Source organism: Dendropsophus ebraccatus, chromosome 7, assembly GCF_027789765.1.
Source record: "Dendropsophus ebraccatus isolate aDenEbr1 chromosome 7, aDenEbr1.pat, whole genome shotgun sequence".
Taxonomy (NCBI): Eukaryota; Metazoa; Chordata; class Amphibia; order Anura; family Hylidae; genus Dendropsophus; species Dendropsophus ebraccatus.
Window position 1 is genome coordinate 76,501,489 of NC_091460.1, and position 19,092 is coordinate 76,520,580.

Sequence of the window (19,092 nt, forward strand, 5' to 3'; positions counted from 1 at the left end):
AACGGCAGACTGTGCAGCGCTACATAGAACGGCAGAATGTGTGCAGCGCTACATATAACGGCAGACTGTGCAGCGCTACATATAACGGCAGACTGTGCAGCGCTACATATAACGGCAGACTGTGTGCAGCGCTACATATAACGGCAGACTGTGCAGCGCTACATATAACGGCAGACTGTGTGCAGCGCTACATATAACGGCAGACTGTGCAGCGCTACATATAACGGCAGACTGTGTGCAGCGCTACATATAACGGCAGACTGTGTGCAGCGCTACATATAACGGCAGACTGTGTGCAGCGCTACATATAACGGCAGACTGTGTGCAGCGCTACATATAACGGCAGACTGTGTGCAGCGCTACATATAACGGCAGACTGCAGCGCTTCATATAACGGCAGACTGTGCAGCGCTTCATATAACGGCAGAATGTGTGCAGCGCTACATATAACGGCAGACTGTGCAGCGCTACATATAACGGCAGACTGTGTGCAGCGCTACATATAACGGCAGACTGTGTGCAGCGCTACATATAACGGCAGACCGCGTGCAGCGCTTCATATAACGGCAGACTGCAGCGCTACATATAACGGCAGACTGTGTGCAGCGCTACATATAACGGCAGACTGTGCAGCGCTACATATAACGGCAGACTGTGTGCAGCGCTACATATAACGGCAGACTGTGCAGCGCTACATATAACGGCAGACTGTGTGCAGCGCTACATATAACGGCAGAATGTGTGCAGCGCTACATACAACGGAAGACTGCAGCGCTATATATAACGGCAGACTGTGTGCAGCGCTACATATAACGGCAGACTGCAGCGCTTCATATAACGGCAGACTGCAGCGCTACATATAACGGCAGACTGTGTGCAGCGCTACATATAACGGCAGACTGTGCAGCGCTTCATATAACGGCAGACTGTGCAGCGCTTCATATAACGGCAGAATGTGTGCAGCGCTACATATAACGGCAGACTGTGCAGCGCTACATATAACGGCAGACTGTGCAGCGCTACATATAACGGCAGAATGTGTGCAGCGCTACATATAACGGCAGACTGTGCAGCGCTACATATAACGGCAGACTGTGCAGCGCTACATATAACGGCAGACTGTGTGCAGCGCTACATATAACGGCAGACTGTGCAGCGCTACATATAACGGCAGACTGTGCAGCGCTACATATAACGGCAGACTGTGTGCAGCGCTACATATAACGGCAGACTGCAGCGCTACATATAACGGCAGACTGTGTGCAGCGCTACATATAACGGCAGACTGTGTGCAGCGCTACATATAACGGCAGACTGTGTGCAGCGCTACATATAACGGCAGACTGCAGCGCTACATATAACGGCAGAATGTGTGCAGCGCTACATATAACGGCAGAATGTGTGCAGCGCTACATACAACGGAAGACTGCAGCGCTACATATAACGGCAGACTGTGTGCAGCGCTACATATAACGGCAGACTGTGCAGCGCTTCATATAACGGCAGACTGCAGCGCTACATATAACGGCAGACTGTGCAGCGCTACATATAACGGCAGACTGCAGCGCTTCATATAACGGCAGACTGTGCAGCGCTTCATATAACGGCAGAATGTGTGCAGCGCTACATATAACGGCAGACTGTGCAGCGCTACATATAACGGCAGACTGTGTGCAGCGCTACATATAACGGCAGACTGTGTGCAGCGCTACATATAACGGCAGACTGTGCAGCGCTACATATAACGGCAGACTGTGTGCAGCGCTAAATATAACGGCAGACTGTGTGCAGCGCTACATATAACGGCAGACTGTGTGCAGCGCTACATATAACGGCAGACTGTGTGCAGCGCTACATATAACGGCAGACTGCAGCGCTACATATAACGGCAGACTGTGTGCAGCGCTACATATAATGGCAGACTGTGCAGCGCTACATATAACGGCAGACTGTGTGCAGCGCTACATATAACGGCAGACTGTGTGCAGCGCTACATATAACGGCAGACTGTGCAGCGCTTCATATAACGGCAGACTGCAGTGCTACATATAACGGCAGACTGTGTGCAGCGCTACATATAACGGCAGACTGCAGCGCTTCATATAACGGCAGACTGTGCAGCGCTTCATATAACGGCAGAATGTGTGCAGCGCTACATATAACGGCAGGACTGTGCAGCGCTACATATAACGGCCAGACTGTGTGCAGCGCTACATATAACGGCAGACTGTGTGCAGCGCTACATATAACGGCAGACTGTGCAGCGCTACATATAACGGCAGACTGTGTGCAGCGCTACATATAACGGCAGACTGTGTGCAGCGCTACATATAACGGCAGACTGTGTGCAGCGCTACATATAACGGCAGACTGTGTGCAGCGCTACATATAACGGCAGACTGTGTGCAGCGCTACATATAACGGCAGAATGTGTGCAGCGCTACATACAACGGAAGACTGCAGCGCTACATATAACGGCAGACTGTGTGCAGCGCTACATATAACGGCAGACTGTGCAGCGCTTCATATAACGGCAGACTGCAGCGCTACATATAACGGCAGACTGTGTGCAGCGCTACATATAACGGCAGACTGCAGCGCTTCATATAACGGCAGACTGTGCAGCGCTTCATATAACGGCAGACTGTGTGCAGCGCTACATATAACGGCAGACTGTGCAGCGCTACATATAACGGCAGACTGTGTGCAGCGCTACATATAACGGCAGACTGTGCAGCGCTACATATAACGGCAGACTGTGTGCAGCGCTACATATAACGGCAGACTGTGTGCAGCGCTACATATAACGGCAGACTGTGTGCAGCGCTACATATAACGGCAGACTGTGCAGCGCTTCATATAACGGCAGACTGCAGCGCTACATATAACGGCAGACTGTGTGCAGCGCTACATATAACGGCAGACTGTGCAGCGCTACATATAACGGCAGACTGTGTGCAGCGCTACATATAATGGCAGACTGTGCAGCGCTACATATAACGGCAGACTGTGTGCAGCGCTACATATAACGGCAGACTGTGTGCAGCGCTACATATAACGGCAGACTGTGCAGCGCTTCATATAACGGCAGACTGCAGCGTTACATATAACGGCAGACTGTGTGCAGCGCTACATATAACGGCAGACTGCAGCGCTTCATATAACGGCAGACTGTGCAGCGCTTCATATAACGGCAGAATGTGTGCAGCGCTACATATAACGGCAGACTGTGCAGCGCTACATATAACGGCAGACTGTGTGCAGCGCTACATATAACGGCAGACTGTGTGCAGCGCTACATATAACGGCAGACTGTGCAGCGCTACATATAACGGCAGACTGTGTGCAGCGCTACATATAACGGCAGACTGTGTGCAGCGCTACATATAACGGCAGACTGTGTGCAGCGCTACATATAACGGCAGACTGTGTGCAGCGCTACATATAACGGCAGACTGTGTGCAGCGCTACATATAACGGCAGACTGTGTGCAGCGCTACATATAACGGCAGACTGTGCAGCGCTACATATAACGGCAGACTGTGCAGCGCTACATATAACGGCAGACTGTGTGCAGCGCTACATATAACGGCAGACTGTGCAGCGCTACATATAACGGCAGACTGTGTGCAGCGCTACATATAACGGCAGACTGTGTGCAGCGCTACATATAACGGAAGACTGTGCAGCGCTACATATAACGGCAGACTGTGTGCAGAGCTACATATAACGGCAGACTGTGTGCAGCACATTCACAAGTGACGGCTGTGGAAGGGACCATCAGGGTTGGAGGCAGGTGACGGTCTTCATGTCCTGCATGCAGCTGCTCTGCAACAGACAGAGAAGGGAGGGGACAACGACAGAAAAAACAGTATGCTGAGCCTGCCCCCAGTGCTACAAGCCACCACATTTGCATATTTAGAAAACAACGCAGATTTCAAGAACCGGGCGGTGGACTGAAAAAAAAAAAAACTACCAGCAAAATCTGCGCGGTGGTGCCCATGTCTCCACTCCCCAGTGTCTGGCACACTACCATACCATAATGGCTACTGACCCTGCGCAGATAGCTGGATACAGGCCATTGGGACTAGATACCTGCATACCCTGTTAGGCCTGGGACAACTGCTAACCCTTTTGTAGCACTACTGAGTGATTGTTATACCTATGAAGTCACAGATGCAGTCCACATGACTGCCCACACCCCGAACTGCAATACAATAGGTAAAATCAACGAGCACTAGTACAAAAAGTCTAATGATGGGCAGGAACTTAAGTGCTCATACTTCCACATCACCACAACGCTTCCATATCAGAAATTGTCTTAAATGACACTGATATAATTAGAGATAAGCAGATTGATAGTATTAATGAAGCGGAGAGCTTTGTTCCGTTGGGCTGTAGGCTTGTGAGGCTACTGCTCTGAACTCTGCTTTGGATACCTGGAAAAGCTGGGTGCAATCCTGGAAAACTTCTGCCAGGACTTCATCCAGCTTTTCCAGACACCCAGAGAGGAGCTCAGAGCAGTAGCCTCACAAGCCTACAGCCCAACGGAACAAAGCTCTCCGCTTCATTAATACTATCAATCTGCTTATCTCTAAATATAAAAGCAAAAAAAAAATATTTACATAGCCCCAAAATATTCTGCAGCACTAAATATGTAGACAAAATGAATTAGTGAGGGCCCTGATTACAAGAGCTTACAATCTATGAAGAGACCTTTACTAAGTAAACGTATTACTGGTGTTTCGTCTATGACCCCTTGCCATATGCATGGATAGCACCACATGTACCGTTTCTCCCCCGACTGTTTTATATCCCCTGAAGAATTCCCTAATGGGAAAGAAATGCATTGGGATCTACAGTGATTTAGCAGCCAGTGCATTTGAGGCTTTATTTAGGGACCCTAGTGTTGGCGGAGTCACCCTTGTAATGGTGAGAGCTCGGTCTGGAGGGTCAGAGGTGTGTAGAGTATTATAGGGCAGTGTCCGGGATCGGCTGCCTACCCAGTGCTATCGATTACTTACCACCTACAGCTTATCAGATATACCTGTAATCCGGTTCTACAAAAAACGTATACAGATACCCCCAATCTCCCTGGATGCTGCTTTATATTCGTATGTGCATCTTATGGTGTGTTTGCACAGATTTAGGCTGGGTTTGCAATGCGTTTTTTTCATCAGTTTTTTGCAAACGGATCCTTTTTTTTTAACAGACACAAAAGTAGTGTCAGCTACGTTTTCGTGTCTGTCAAAAAAAACGGATTGCAAAAACGCAGTGTGAACCCAGCCTTATCTGACAGATTATTGAAGCCAAAGCCAGGAATGGATTTGAAAAGAGGAGAAATCTCAGTCTTTCCTTTATGACCTGTGCTGTTTATAGTCTGTTCCTGGCTTTGGCTTCAGTAATCGCACCCTAACAAATATGGTTTTTCATGGGCGTTTGAATCGATTTATTGACTGTTGCTTTTTACTTAACTATAAGGGCAGGTTCAGACTGAGGAATTCTCGCGGAAAATGTCCGCGGGATTCCGTCAGCTGTCCGCCTGCACATCTGGGCACTTTTCCGCTGGCTCCATAGACACCATTCTATGGGCCGGCATATTCCGCGATCCGCTGAAAGAAGTGACATGACACTTCTTTCAGCTATACGAATACGCCGGCCCATAGAATGGTGTCTATGGGGCCGGCGGAAAGGCGTCCAGATGTGCAGGCGGACAGCTGACGGAATCCCGCGGACATGTTCCGCGAGAATTCCTCAGTCTGAACCCTCCCTTACACTGAATGCAGAAAAAGGGGTGTCCAGCTCCAGCAAGTGCTATAAAAAGTTACAAATTTATTCCAAAAACATACCATGGCGTCATACCTTGTATGTTTTTGGAATAAATGTGGAACTTTTTAACCCACTTGCTTTTGCATTCAGTGGATTTATCTGGACGGGTGTCAGCCCACTGTTAGGATGGGTTCACACTGAGGAATTCTCGTAGATAAATTCCGTCGCTAGAACGCGCTCACAGCCGGGTGCCTTTCTGCTGGCTCCTTAGACACCATTCTATGGGACGGCAGATTCCGCTATCCGCCGAAAGAATTGACGTGCCAATTCATTTTTGTGGGAATGCGGAAGCCACCCGTGCATATAATGGTGTCTATGACATGGGCGGAGAGGCGCGCGGCCGTGAGCGTGTACAGGCAACGGAATTCAGCGGAATTTATCGGCAAGAATTCCTCAGTGTGAACCCACCCTTCCCCCCGGAGGCATGCAGTGTCCAACACACAGAGGGGGAAGCTGACAAATGTTTCTACTAAACTATTAGCTATATTTTATATGCAGAGGGAGACAAAAAAACTTCTTCCAGCACTCCAAAAAGTAATGTTAAAAAGCAATCCTTTAAATCATCATTATTAAAAATTTTTTACTCCCAATAGGAGACCGTACCAACGCGTTTCACACTTTTAGTGCTTAATCATGGTGAGCTGAGTACGAAACCATTTTTTGTCTCGGATATATATTTTATATGACATATAAAATTTATATATAATATATATAATTAGCCCATCTGTAGTGGGGTCTCCTTGGTAAGCTACATAAATGGCAAAGAGGCTGGTATCTGAGTCATCTCTCCTCCCAGGCTCCACATACAGCTAACAGCTAAAGGTTGTAGATCACAGACCCATCCCTCAGTGCCATTATAAGGTACAGAGCTCCTCCCTATACTAGGTTGGTATTATTAGAAGTGACAGGTGTAGTCAGTCACACTTCCTGCACCGCTCATCCGTCCTGTCACACACTACACAGTGGAAGAGCCAGCATAAACACACACTGGGCGGGCGCTGATAACCCCGGAATTGGAACACACTCAGGTCACTAATCTGTGTTGCCATAGCAACACAACTCTTTCCATACGGTCGGAGCGCTAGCGCCAACACTTTTGACCCAACCACCTTGCCGTAGCTGTATGACATCAAAGTCACATGATCTGTTGGAAAGAAGGAAAAAAAAAAAAAAAATCAGTGGAAGCTTAGGAAGCTGACAGCTCGGGAGTGCGGAGGGTGAGGAGCGGGGACGGACGGCTGATGGGAGCGCGGTGAGTGATGAGAGTCCTGCGTGTGCTGCTGCTTCTCTCCCGGGAGGAGTCTCTTGTGTTCTGGGTTACACCTGATTGTAAACATCACTGGGTGAAGCTGACAGCAGCTAGTCACACCAGTGCGGTACCGCGTCTGGCTGATGTCTGTCCTTAGACAAGACTCCGATCGCTCAGTGACATTGCTGGGGAACATCATATGGGGGACCCCCCCCCCCCTCACTTAAAAAGTTTTACTATGAAAATAAAGTAAAAATAAAATGAAATGTAATGTCTGTAAGGTAAGAGCAGTGGCCTCTGGTTGTGTCCTGGGGCTGATGGGAGACTAGGTGACTGATGGAGCTGAGGGCTGGATACAGCCTGTACTATACACACTAGATAGAATACATATAGGGATCAGCTTGCCAGTGGTTGTGGCGCCACCTATAGGGGGCGTTGTATAGACTGCACTTGTGAATAGTATTACAGCCAGTGTTGGGCAGACCTGTCATACTGTTTGGGTACCCTCTCTGACCCCCAGCACCTGGCATTTGATTCTCTGTGTCTTCAGGAGTTGGATACAACCCTGGGGAGTCCTGGGAATCATGGATACAGCCCATGGCCGATACCAAAGGACGGACAGCAGTGTCTCATCTTTCCTGTATCTCCACCTGTGTCTATCTAGCGGCTGCATGTCATCCTCACTCAGACCCCACCATTGTGTGCTTCTAAGGCTGTGTTCACACTATGTGCAGAGTTATAGGTCAGCAGTGTCCCCTGGTGTATACCTCACACATATGCCTCTGTGCAGCCATAGTGTATATGTAAAAAAAAAACTATAGTGCAAGAGGGTATATGAAAAGCGCATCCAGAATTAGAAAACATATCGGCTTTCTTCCAGAAACAGTGTATCTCTTCTCCTCAGTTTGTGGTATTGCAGGCATTGGCCTTTGAAGAGAATGGAGCTGTAATACCACACACAACCTGAGGACAGGGATAGCGCTGTTTTTGGATGAAAGCAGCCATATTTTTTATATCTTGGATAGCCTCCTTTAATTCATGTGCGTGTGTATATATGTATACCATGTACAAAATGATCAATCAATGATATAAAGCTGCTGAATATCTCTGGGGATGCCGCTCCTGTCTCTCTGACATTGATATGAGGGATACCTGTAGATACAGCATTCCTACTCCATTAATATAGGTCATGCTGTAAGCATACGCCTTCTGCTGGAATGACAAGTACAATAGCTATGTTAGTTGAGATCTTTAGGCTGTAAATTATTGTACAGGTGTGTGTTTTCCTGTTAGCATGTGACTACTTATTCCTGTTTAGTAGGTATGGGCCCCGCAGCGGCATCTCTATAAGTATAATTGTAGTGTCCCTGTAAATACAGCCCCTGTGGCTCCTATAGGGAACAAGGGTCCACTATAGAAATAAACACCTTTCAATGCTGTAGAAAAATATCCAGTTGTAAATCTCGTAAACATGCCAAAGTGACCCACGGACAGCACAATAGCAGCCAATGTGCATATTACAGTATATACTTCTGTATATTTTATACACCAGCTAAAAGAGTGGATGGGGGGAGAGAAACTTTAGTGGTCAGCCTACCCAGGCTGTATACCCAGGCTATATAGAGAGACATATAGCCCATGTAGTAAAGAAACCAAGCAAACTACGGAGAAAATGCGTTTTGCACCATAATAAGTACAAAGCAAGAACTACAAAATGCTTTTCAAAGTTGTGCATGTCCTCTGGGTAAGGCTTTTCGGAAAAATTCTCTTTTTAGTGTTGAAGTGGTAGTAATCTGGTATCAGAAATAGTTTTTGCCTCAATGTATCAGCAGTGTTTCTGAACTGAAACCTCACCGCCAAGTGATGTCACCATCTCTGACCAGCCCCTTCTCCTGAGAGACACAGACAGACAGACCAGCTCCTTCTCCTGAGAGACAGACAGACAGACAGACCAGCCCCTTCTCCTGAGAGACACAGACACAGACCAGCCCCTTCTCCTGAGAGACACAGACAGACAGACCAGCCCCTTCTCCTGAGAGACACAGACAGACAGACAGACCAGCCCCTTCTCCTGAGAGAGACAGACAGACAGACCAGCCCCTTCTCCTGAGAGACAGACAGACAGACCAGCCCCTTCTCCTGAGAGACAGACAGACAGACCAGCCCCTTCTCCTGAGAGACACAGACCAGCCCCTTCTCCTGAGAGACACAGACAGACAGACCAGCTCCTTCTCCTGAGAGACAGACAGACAGACAGACCAGCCCCTTCTCCTGAGAGACACAGACACAGACCAGCCCCTTCTCCTGAGAGACAGACAGACAGATAGACCAGCCCCTTCTCCTGAGAGACACAGACAGACAGACCAGCCCCTTCTCCTGAGAGACAGACAGACAGACCAGCCCCTTCTCCTGAGAGACAGACAGACAGACCAGCCCCTTCTCCTGAGAGACAGACAGACAGACCAGCCCCTTCTCCTGAGAGACAGACAGACAGACCAGCCCCTTCTCCTGAGAGACAGACAGACAGACCAGCCCCTTCTCCTGAGAGACAGACAGACAGACAGACCGACCATCCCCTTCTCCTGAGAGACAGACAGACAGACAGACCAGCCCCTTCTCCTGAGAGACAGACAGACAGACAGACCAGCCCCTTCTCCTGAGAGACAGACAGACAGACAGACCAGCCCCTTCTCCTGAGAGACAGACAGACAGACAGACCAGCCCCTTCTCCTGAGAGACAGACAGACAGACAGACCAGCCCCTTCTCCTGAGAGACAGACAGACAGACAGACCAGCCCCTTCTCCTGAGAGACAGACAGACAGACAGACCAGCCCCTTCTCCTGAGAGACAGACAGACAGACAGACCAGCCCCTTCTCCTGAGAGACAGACAGACAGACAGACCAGCCCCTTCTCCTGAGAGACAGACAGACAGACAGACCAGCCCCTTCTCCTGAGAGACAGACAGACAGACAGACCAGCCCCTTCTCCTGAGAGACAGACAGACAGACAGACCAGCCCCTTCTCCTGAGAGACAGACAGACAGACAGACCAGCCCCTTCTCCTGAGAGACAGACAGACAGACAGACCAGCCCCTTCTCCTGAGAGACAGACAGACAGACAGACCAGCCCCTTCTCCTGAGAGACAGACAGACAGACAGACCAGCCCCTTCTCCTGAGAGACAGACAGACAGACAGACAGACAGACCAGCCCCTTCTCCTGAGAGACAGACAGACAGACAGACCAGCCCCTTCTCCTGAGAGACAGACAGACACAGACCAGCCCCTTCTCCTGAGAGACAGACAGACAGACAGACCAGCCCCTTCTCCTGAGAGACAGACAGACAGACAGACCAGCCCCTTCTCCTGAGAGACAGACAGACAGACAGACCAGCCCCTTCTCCTGAGAGACAGACAGACAGACCAGCCCCTTCTCCTGAGAGACAGACAGACAGACAGACCAGCCCCTTCTCCTGAGAGACAGACAGACAGACAGACCAGCCCCTTCTCCTGAGAGACAGACAGACAGACCAGCCCCTTCTCCTGAGAGACAGACAGACAGACCAGCCCCTTCTCCTGAGAGACAGACAGACAGACCAGCCCCTTCTCCTGAGAGACAGACAGACAGACCAGCCCCTTCTCCTGAGAGACAGACAGACAGACCAGCCCCTTCTCCTGAGAGACAGACAGACAGACAGGCCAGCCAGCCCCTTCTCCCGACAGACACAGACAGACAGACCAGCCAGCCCCTTCTCCCGACAGACACAGACAGACAGACCAGCCAGCCCCTTCTCCCGACAGACACAGACAGACAGACCAGCCAGCCCCTTCTCCCGACAGACACAGACAGACAGACCAGCCAGCCCCTTCTCCCGACAGACAGACAGACAGACCAGCCCCTTCTCCCGACAGACAGACAGACAGACAGACCAGCCCCTTCTCCCGACAGACAGACAGACAGACCAGCCCCTTCTCCCGACAGACAGACAGACAGACAGACCAGCCCCTTCTCCCGACAGACAGACAGACAGACAGACCAGCCCCTTCTCCCAATATGTATGGGCCAGACAGCTGCAGAGCAGTCCATAGGCTGACAGGCCGCTCAGCCAATCACCAGAAGAACTGCAGACCCTTCATTTGTAGGTTTCAGAGTATAAAAACAGCACACACAAAAAACAACTTTTCTGCAATGCTACAATTGTCATGTAATGGCGGTAAGTAATTTCCGGGTGGGATTTTTTTTTTCTCCCCCCAATTCAGAGACTGTCCGGTCACTGCTAGGTTGTGACTCATCGCATGTTCCCGTGAACATTATCTGCTTATATTGCTATATTGGAATTTCCTCTTCTTTTCTACCACCTCTCCTCTGCGTAATATTTAGGGGTAGGGATGTTTTCCCATCGCGGATAAAGTGATTCTGTTAGTTTAGATGGGAGGGGGTGCAGTAGGAGAATGGCGGTGCTTGTGGGTAAAGGCCTAATTTACATACAGACTTATCTACATTTAATCCTGGGGTGGATTAAGATAAATTAGGTCACACAGTTTATCCATATGGATAGTGCTCAGTGGAGCCGGATGAAATCATACTAGATATCTCTTTTCCTTTTGTCATATTAAAAATGTAATGGAAAAATGAGAAACATTATTATATGTACATTTTATATGATGTACCGTGCTTATCAGGAACTCCTTTAGCACTATGTAGTAGGTGTGTATAGGTGTTGCATATGGTATGCATGATTTTACATCAGTAATGCTATACTTGCACATATAAACTACTCACAAAAAGTTAGGGATATTTGGCTTGCGGGTGAAATTGATACAAAATGTAAAAAGTTCACACTAATAGTCATGGTATATGATGAAAGGGCATTTAAGTAGAAGAATGCAATGGTGGTTTCCTCCAAAGCCGACAGCAGTGGTGGCTGTACCCCAACAAGAAATGTCAATGACTTTTTGTAGCTCTACATAAGGATGCCATGAGATGAGTGTGTGATCCTGTGGACTGCAGCTGTCAGTCAATAATTTAAATCAATCTTCTTGCACTACAAAGGTCAGCAGAGGCCACAGAATCCCTTTTACAGTCTACAGCATCAGCTTCTATGGCGACTAAAAATAGGTAGAAATAGATCTCATGTGTTTTTTTTTTTTTTCCTCTGGACAGAGGCGGACAAGCTTCCGACCAGAAAAAGTCCTGCCAAGTAAGTCTCAGATGTTGTCCACTGAGCTGGTGGATGGCAGACGTTACTGGTATTTTCTCTAAGCTAGAGGGATATTCCAGATCATTCATCTTCCACTCAGACACCCTAGGGTGGCATTAAAAACAAACAAAAATAACAACCTGTGCTTGCCAGCTTCCAATCACCCGCCAGTGCTGATCTCTGCTGTCAATACTCCCTGCTCTCCACCCTGACACGTAGGAAATGCCTGCTCAGCCACTGTCACTGTCCATAGGGATCACTGTCACTGTCCATAGGGATGACCCGCCTCATCCAGCGATTGGAGTGGTTATTTTCCTTATGCCAGGATAGAGAACAAAAAGTGCTGACAGCTGGGATTGGCATCGGCAGGTCATCAGAGGCAGGTCAGTACAGGCTTTTCTTCTTTTTTTTTATGCTACTTTGAAGTATAAAACACTCAAGAATGCCAGAGTCACTCCCCCCAGCTCAATATCATGTAATCAATAGACGGACTTCATCAGTTGGGCGTTTCTGGACAGATGTTATATTGCACATGCCCATAGGTTAGAATGAAGAAGAGACAACAACCCTACTTTAACACATCTGTATAGATACTGTCACCCAGATGTACACATGTTGGACTTGCTTGCAAATAACCCAGGGAAACTTTCATGGTACTGTAATATGTCGCCCTCTCAGCTTGTCTTGTTCTAGTTATGAGATTTAGATGACATTTATAGTGTACACGCTGTTTAGGGACAGAGGGGCATCATATGCTTTGAAGCCTCATTTCTGGTATGGAGACAAAAATCATTGCCATGGAATAAACCTTACAACCTCTATCCAGGAAGTCTGTATTGGGTTAACTACCGTACTGTCTAAGTAATTAGCATCTATGTAAAAATATTCGATATTGGGTTTTTAGGTAACACTATGCTTCTAGTTCTGTTGTATTCATTGTGTATGTATGTTGTTCTTCCAGAGTGTAGCATGAGAGTCCCATTGAATGGTCGGTGCTGCCGGAGAAGCATGAGCACACGCTGAGGAGCTGTCGGGCTGCGCTGTATCCCCCCTGTTGAAGTACGTCACTATTTATTTTACTTGGAAATTTAGCCACATATACGATGATATATTCATCCTAGGAAGTTGTTTATTGCTGCCTAGTCCTACTTTCAGTGTTTAGGCTGTATGCAGTCTTCTAGATTCATTTGTCTTGTCTATTAGGTTCAGTACTCAGAACACCAAACCTGCAGATCTATCATGGATGGTATAGCAGCTTATAGGAGAAAGCAGGTTTACTCTGGCTATAAAGGTGGTTTACCTATAAGAGCTATGAGTCGGGGAACTCTCTGCTTCTACATTTTGTGCTGGTTAATATAAAACCTAAACTACAGAAACCATAAGGCTTTGTTCATACAATGGATTTTCATGTGGATCTTGCCATGAAATTTGTGCATGTCTGCATATTTAATGCCACGATCGGCATACAATCCAGCTCTCATTGATTTCAGTAGGAATCCATGTTGCCATTGACCCAAGGCAGAGGGGGGTATATAGAGTACTAATTTTGATATGGAAGCTAATCAAAATAGAAATTCTGTAATATTGTAATTGGAAGACCTATTTTTGTATTAGTACCCTGTGAATGTTTCCTTTTTTAAGATATGAGAATAAAAAATGAAGATGTTAAAAAAAAAAAAAAAGAAAAGAGATAAGCCAACTTACCGAAAGTTCGGGTTAGCAGGAACCTGAATGATTGGCATTTGAATCCTGCTTCCTGAAGAAGGTGGAAGCAGCCCAAGAACTGCTTTGTAAACATGTTATGTTTTCCAGGCAGTCCTCAGGCTGCATCCACTTTCTCCAGGCAGCAGAATTAAAATGCAGATCAGTCGGATTCATGCAAACCCGAACTCTCAGCAAGTTTGCTCATCTCTGATGTCAATACATGTCTGACTGGGAGGCGTATTTATTATGCTTGTACCCTTTAGTGGTGGCAAAATGCTGTGAAATTCCTCAAGGAATGTGAATGTCCAATATACCATTACGTATGTTATGAAAGGGTATTCCTTTAGCGTAACATGAATGACGAAATACAGTTTCCCAATACTTTTTGTATCAGTTCCTAATCGTTTACTATCATACAGTATACACATATATATATATATATATATATATATATATATATATATATATATATATATATATATATATATTTATTTATCACACCCGGGCCAAACTGGATACCTATTGAAGCCATTCACAATACTGCTTTTATTCTTCTTGAGTTGTTTAGTTTAGTAGTAGTTGCTGTGAGCAACATTGCATTTTTTTTTTTTTCTTCTCCGATTATGTTCAGACAATGTTTTTTTGGCTACGACATGTGTCTTCTGCAACCACGTACTCATGTCCTATGTCTACTAACCACATTTCATTGATTTCAATAGGAAATACTCTGTTATTGTCACAGTGTGTTTTTACACTGCTGATTTGAAATGGATGTCCATTTTGTATGCATTGTAATTAGTTGTCAAACACATGACTTTTGATGCTGATTTCAAGAGCAGCACCTATTAATAATAATAATAATAATAATAATATTATTACAAATGCTAAGGGGTTAACATACAGAATTTACACATGCAGAATGTAACCGTAAAATCAAGAATAAACTATGTAAATGAGAGATTGGTACATACGGGTGGAGGACCCTGCTTGCCGGGCTTACAGTCTACAGCAAGGCTAGGAAATCTTGGCTCTTCAGCTTTTGCAAAACTATAACCCCTATCATGCCTGCACAGCCAAAGCTTTAGGCATGATGGGAGTTGAGGTTTGCGACAGCTGGAGAGCCAAGGTTCCCCACTCCTGGTCTACACATACTACAAGATACATGCACATTTTCAGCCTACTTTTAATACTGTGTGAACAGATCCTTAGATAGAGGTTGCTTGGTGGGGGATCCCTTTATAACATATTGTACCTGCGTTATATCTTGGTCTTCCTCTGGATGTACAGATTAGTGGGTTACATTGATGGGTTGATCTAAATGATCCTAGCAGTGTCGGTCAGCTGATTTGCCCTGTGCCTGTATGATATGTTATTCAGCCTTCATGAAATTGTAGAATTGTAGACCTGATCTTGCCCTAAATAAAGCTGTATGTGTCTAAGTTATAGTTTCCTAACATCCTACTATACTATAGAATAGCACAGTTCTATTCTATACAGAAAAATGAAAGAAATCCTGTTGTATACTGCTCAAACAGGTGTGCTACTGCTGTCATGGATATGGTTACCATAAATACTAAGGGCTTTCCTCATGCATACAGTAAGTGGACACTGATAATGCAATGCTAAAGGAGCCTGAAGGACTATGGAAATAAAAAGTAGGATTAATTATAATAAAAGAAATGGTGTATGTGCTCTAGTATCAGTTCGATGCTGGAGATTCAGGACTTTAAATGTATGAATTCCCATAGAAGTCTGTCTTGGGTGATGATGATGTCACATGTTTTTAGTACCCCCCCCCCCCCCCCCCCCCTCCTCCTTACAGTTTTCAGTTTCAGCTGCCCTCTTTGTTCTCCATGGTAGCTGAGCTGTTTACTGCACCTTTTCCTCTACCGTCTAAACAACATTGTGCTCTCTTGTTCTACTGTAAACAGTCTCTACCTCAGTTCACCTCTCCGGCTGTCACAGATGTATAGGACAGGGAGGTCTGCACATTGTTACTTGCCTCCAGTACTTCATTTTAGATCTTTTTGCCTGTGATCTATTTTAGGCACACTTTCAGTAAAACACTGTCCTCACTTCATTGCTGGATGTATGACGATCTAGTGGAGTTACAGTAACTTGTCCTCAAAAAATATAATCCCCAACATACTGATTGGTAATCCAGATTATCACTATTGTAATAACAATTTCCTAATTTTAAAAATTGTGACTTGGTTTAAGGGCTCTCTGTACTGGGTGGGAGGGGGAGTGGGGGAGGGGCATGGTCTGCATAGCAGGGTCTACAGCACTGTACTCTGACCCAGGAAGTGTCCCTCACCTTCCAAATCATAGCAGATCCACTTCAGGCTGGGGCTTACATCAGGGGACAGGACTGTGGAGGTAATCTCTCCATAGCTGTAACCCCTTTCTCACCGGACAGAGAGTGCTACATGTATGTGCCCACATCTGTCCTGCTCATTCCTTCATACTCCCTGCAGTGTCGGTCAGTCCTTGTGTTTCCCATCCTCTCCATTACTGTACTGTAATTTATAATATCAAATATTCGGCTGTTTCTGAATGTTTGTTTCATCTGTTTTACATGTTATTCGGAATAATAAATCATTATTTTTGGGGTGTGGAACCAATTGTCTGCATTTCTATGATTTCTTAGGGGAAAATTTGCTTTGGTTTAAGAGTGGATTTGGATTAAAAGTATGGCCCCGGACCGAATTATGCTCATATACATACATATATATATATATATATATATATATATATATATATATATTTACACACTTATTTTTTTTTGTTTGTTTGTTTTTTTTTTATAAATAAGACAGTGTCTTATATATTTTTTTTAAATTTATGTATAAGGGTACAAACACACACAGCGTATACGCAGCAGATTTGGTTGTTCAGATTTGTTGCTGTGTTCAGTTATTTAGATCTAATCTGCTGCGTATTTGCTGCGTATCGCAGCAGTAAATACGCAGCGTATATGCCATGTGTGTTTGTACCCTAAACAACCATTTTATCGCAGACTCCTGCCCTTTCCTAAGCTTGCTTGTATGTGAATTAGGGTATAAACTCACACACGTATAAGCAGCGTATTTACTGCTGCGATACGCAGCAGATTAGATCTAAATAACTGAACACAGCATCAAATCTGTACCAACAAATCTGCTGCGTATGTGCCGCGTATTTGTTGCGTATCTACTGTGTATACGGTGTGTGGGTTTGTACCCTAAGACACATAAAAGGATAAAAAGGGATCATTTTCACTGGAATGGTCTAAGGGTCCACACACACACACACACTTATATGACAGATTTTTTTAAGCCAAAGCCAGAAATGGATTTGAAAAGATGATATATCTCAGTCTTTCCATTATGATCTGTTCTGTGTTTATAGTCTGTTCCTGGTTTTGGCTTCAAAAATCTGTCAGATACAGTATCTTTGTGTGTAAAAGGACCCTTAGCCACTTGAAACGGTCATTGGTGCTAGACTAGCCAGGGCCATGATGTCCAAAACTAGTACACCAAGAATGGTGTGATTGAGGAGAACCCCCCTGCCCTCTGATGAGCAGGCAAGTGCACAGGTAAGCAGGCTGCAGTGGAATACAATCCTGGTGCTCCAGCTAATTTGCCTGATACCACAACCTGTCATTCCTTACCATGGGTGGTCTTTAACAGCAGATGACCACCCCAACAAGAGCACTCAACCTTTGGATCACTGAGCAGTGGAAACGTTTCATGTCTTCATAGCACCTGTTTACCCTACTGCAGAAGGACATTGTCAGCAAGAGAATGGAGCAAGGCATGCATTGGAGCCTGGACATTTTCCTTGCTTCCCTGCCCCTCACAGTCCCCAGATTATAGTCCTGTAGAGCAGTGTTTCTCAACCTTTTCAGGCCAAGTACCCCCATGCGACAAGATGCTCCAGCCGAGTACCCCCAACGATGCCATCCATTAATAACATTGCCCAGGGTAGATTTACATGTATGTTTCACAGCAAAATCCACTGCGATACTCTGTACTGTTATGGCCTATGGCTCTGCATTCTCACAGAGGATTTTCTATCTGCTGCGAGAATGTAGCCGCTGCCTATTTACCTAATTAGCTGCCGGCCCTTAACAGAACATACTTACCTCCCTGTACTCCCACCTGCTTCTTTGACTCCCAGCTCACTGACAGCCCGCTCATCCAATCAGTGGCTACGGTGGGACTGTGCACTGATTGGCTGAGCAGGCTGTCAGTAAACCGGGTGCCAGAGAAGCAGGTGGGATATATCCCACAGAGATGGATATGTCCCCCTGGAGCCAGATACCTCCCCCCATGAAGTCAAGAGGCCTTCTTCTATGTAGCCAGATATCTCCCCCATGTAGTCAGATACCTCCGCCATGTGGTCAAGAGGCCTTCTTCTATGTAGCCAGATATCTCCCCCATGTAGCCAGATACCTCCTCATGTAGTCAGATACCTCCCCCCATGTAGCCAGATATCTCCCCTATGTAGCCAGATACCCCTTCTATGTAGCAAGATATCTCCCCATGTAGCCGGATACCTCCTCATGTAGTCAGATACCTCCCCCCATGTAGCCAGATATCTCCCCTATGTAGCCAGATACCCCTTCTATGTAGCCAGATACCCCTTATATGTAGCCAGATACCCCTTAAAATGCAGCAAGATATCTCCCCATGTAGCCAGATACCTCCTCCCCATGTAGCCAGATATCTCCCCTATGTAGCCAGATACCCCTTATACGTAGCCAGATACCTCCCACCATGTAGTCAGATACCTCCCCCATGTAGCCAAATACTTCCTCCCATGTAGTCAGATACCTCCCCATGTAGCCAGATACCTCCCCCATGTAGTCACATACCTCCCCCATGTAGTCACATACCTCCCCCATGTAGTCAGATACCTCTCTCCCATGTAGCCAGATACCTCTCCCCCATGTAGGCAGATACCTCTCCCCCATGTAGGCAGATACCTCTCTCCCATGTAGCCAGATACCTCTCTCCCATGTAGCCAGATACCTCTCTCCCATGTAGCCAGATACCTCTCCCCCATGTAGTCAGATACCTCTCTCCCATGTAGCCAGATACCTCTCTCCCATGTAGCCAGATACCTC

General features: G+C 46.4%; 1 protein-coding gene across 1 annotated transcript in view; it reads left to right on the top strand.

The window, feature by feature from the left end:
• Positions 1-6,976: 6,976 nt before the first annotated feature.
• The window catches only part of FBXO8 (F-box protein 8), a 38,614-nt gene continuing 26,498 nt past the window's right edge, over positions 6,977-19,092 (top strand). Inside the window, exons 1-2 of the mRNA XM_069976591.1 lie at positions 6,977-7,081; positions 13,240-13,337. The gene's annotated coding sequence lies outside the window, so the exon portion shown is untranslated. The remainder of the gene's footprint in view (positions 7,082-13,239; positions 13,338-19,092) is intronic.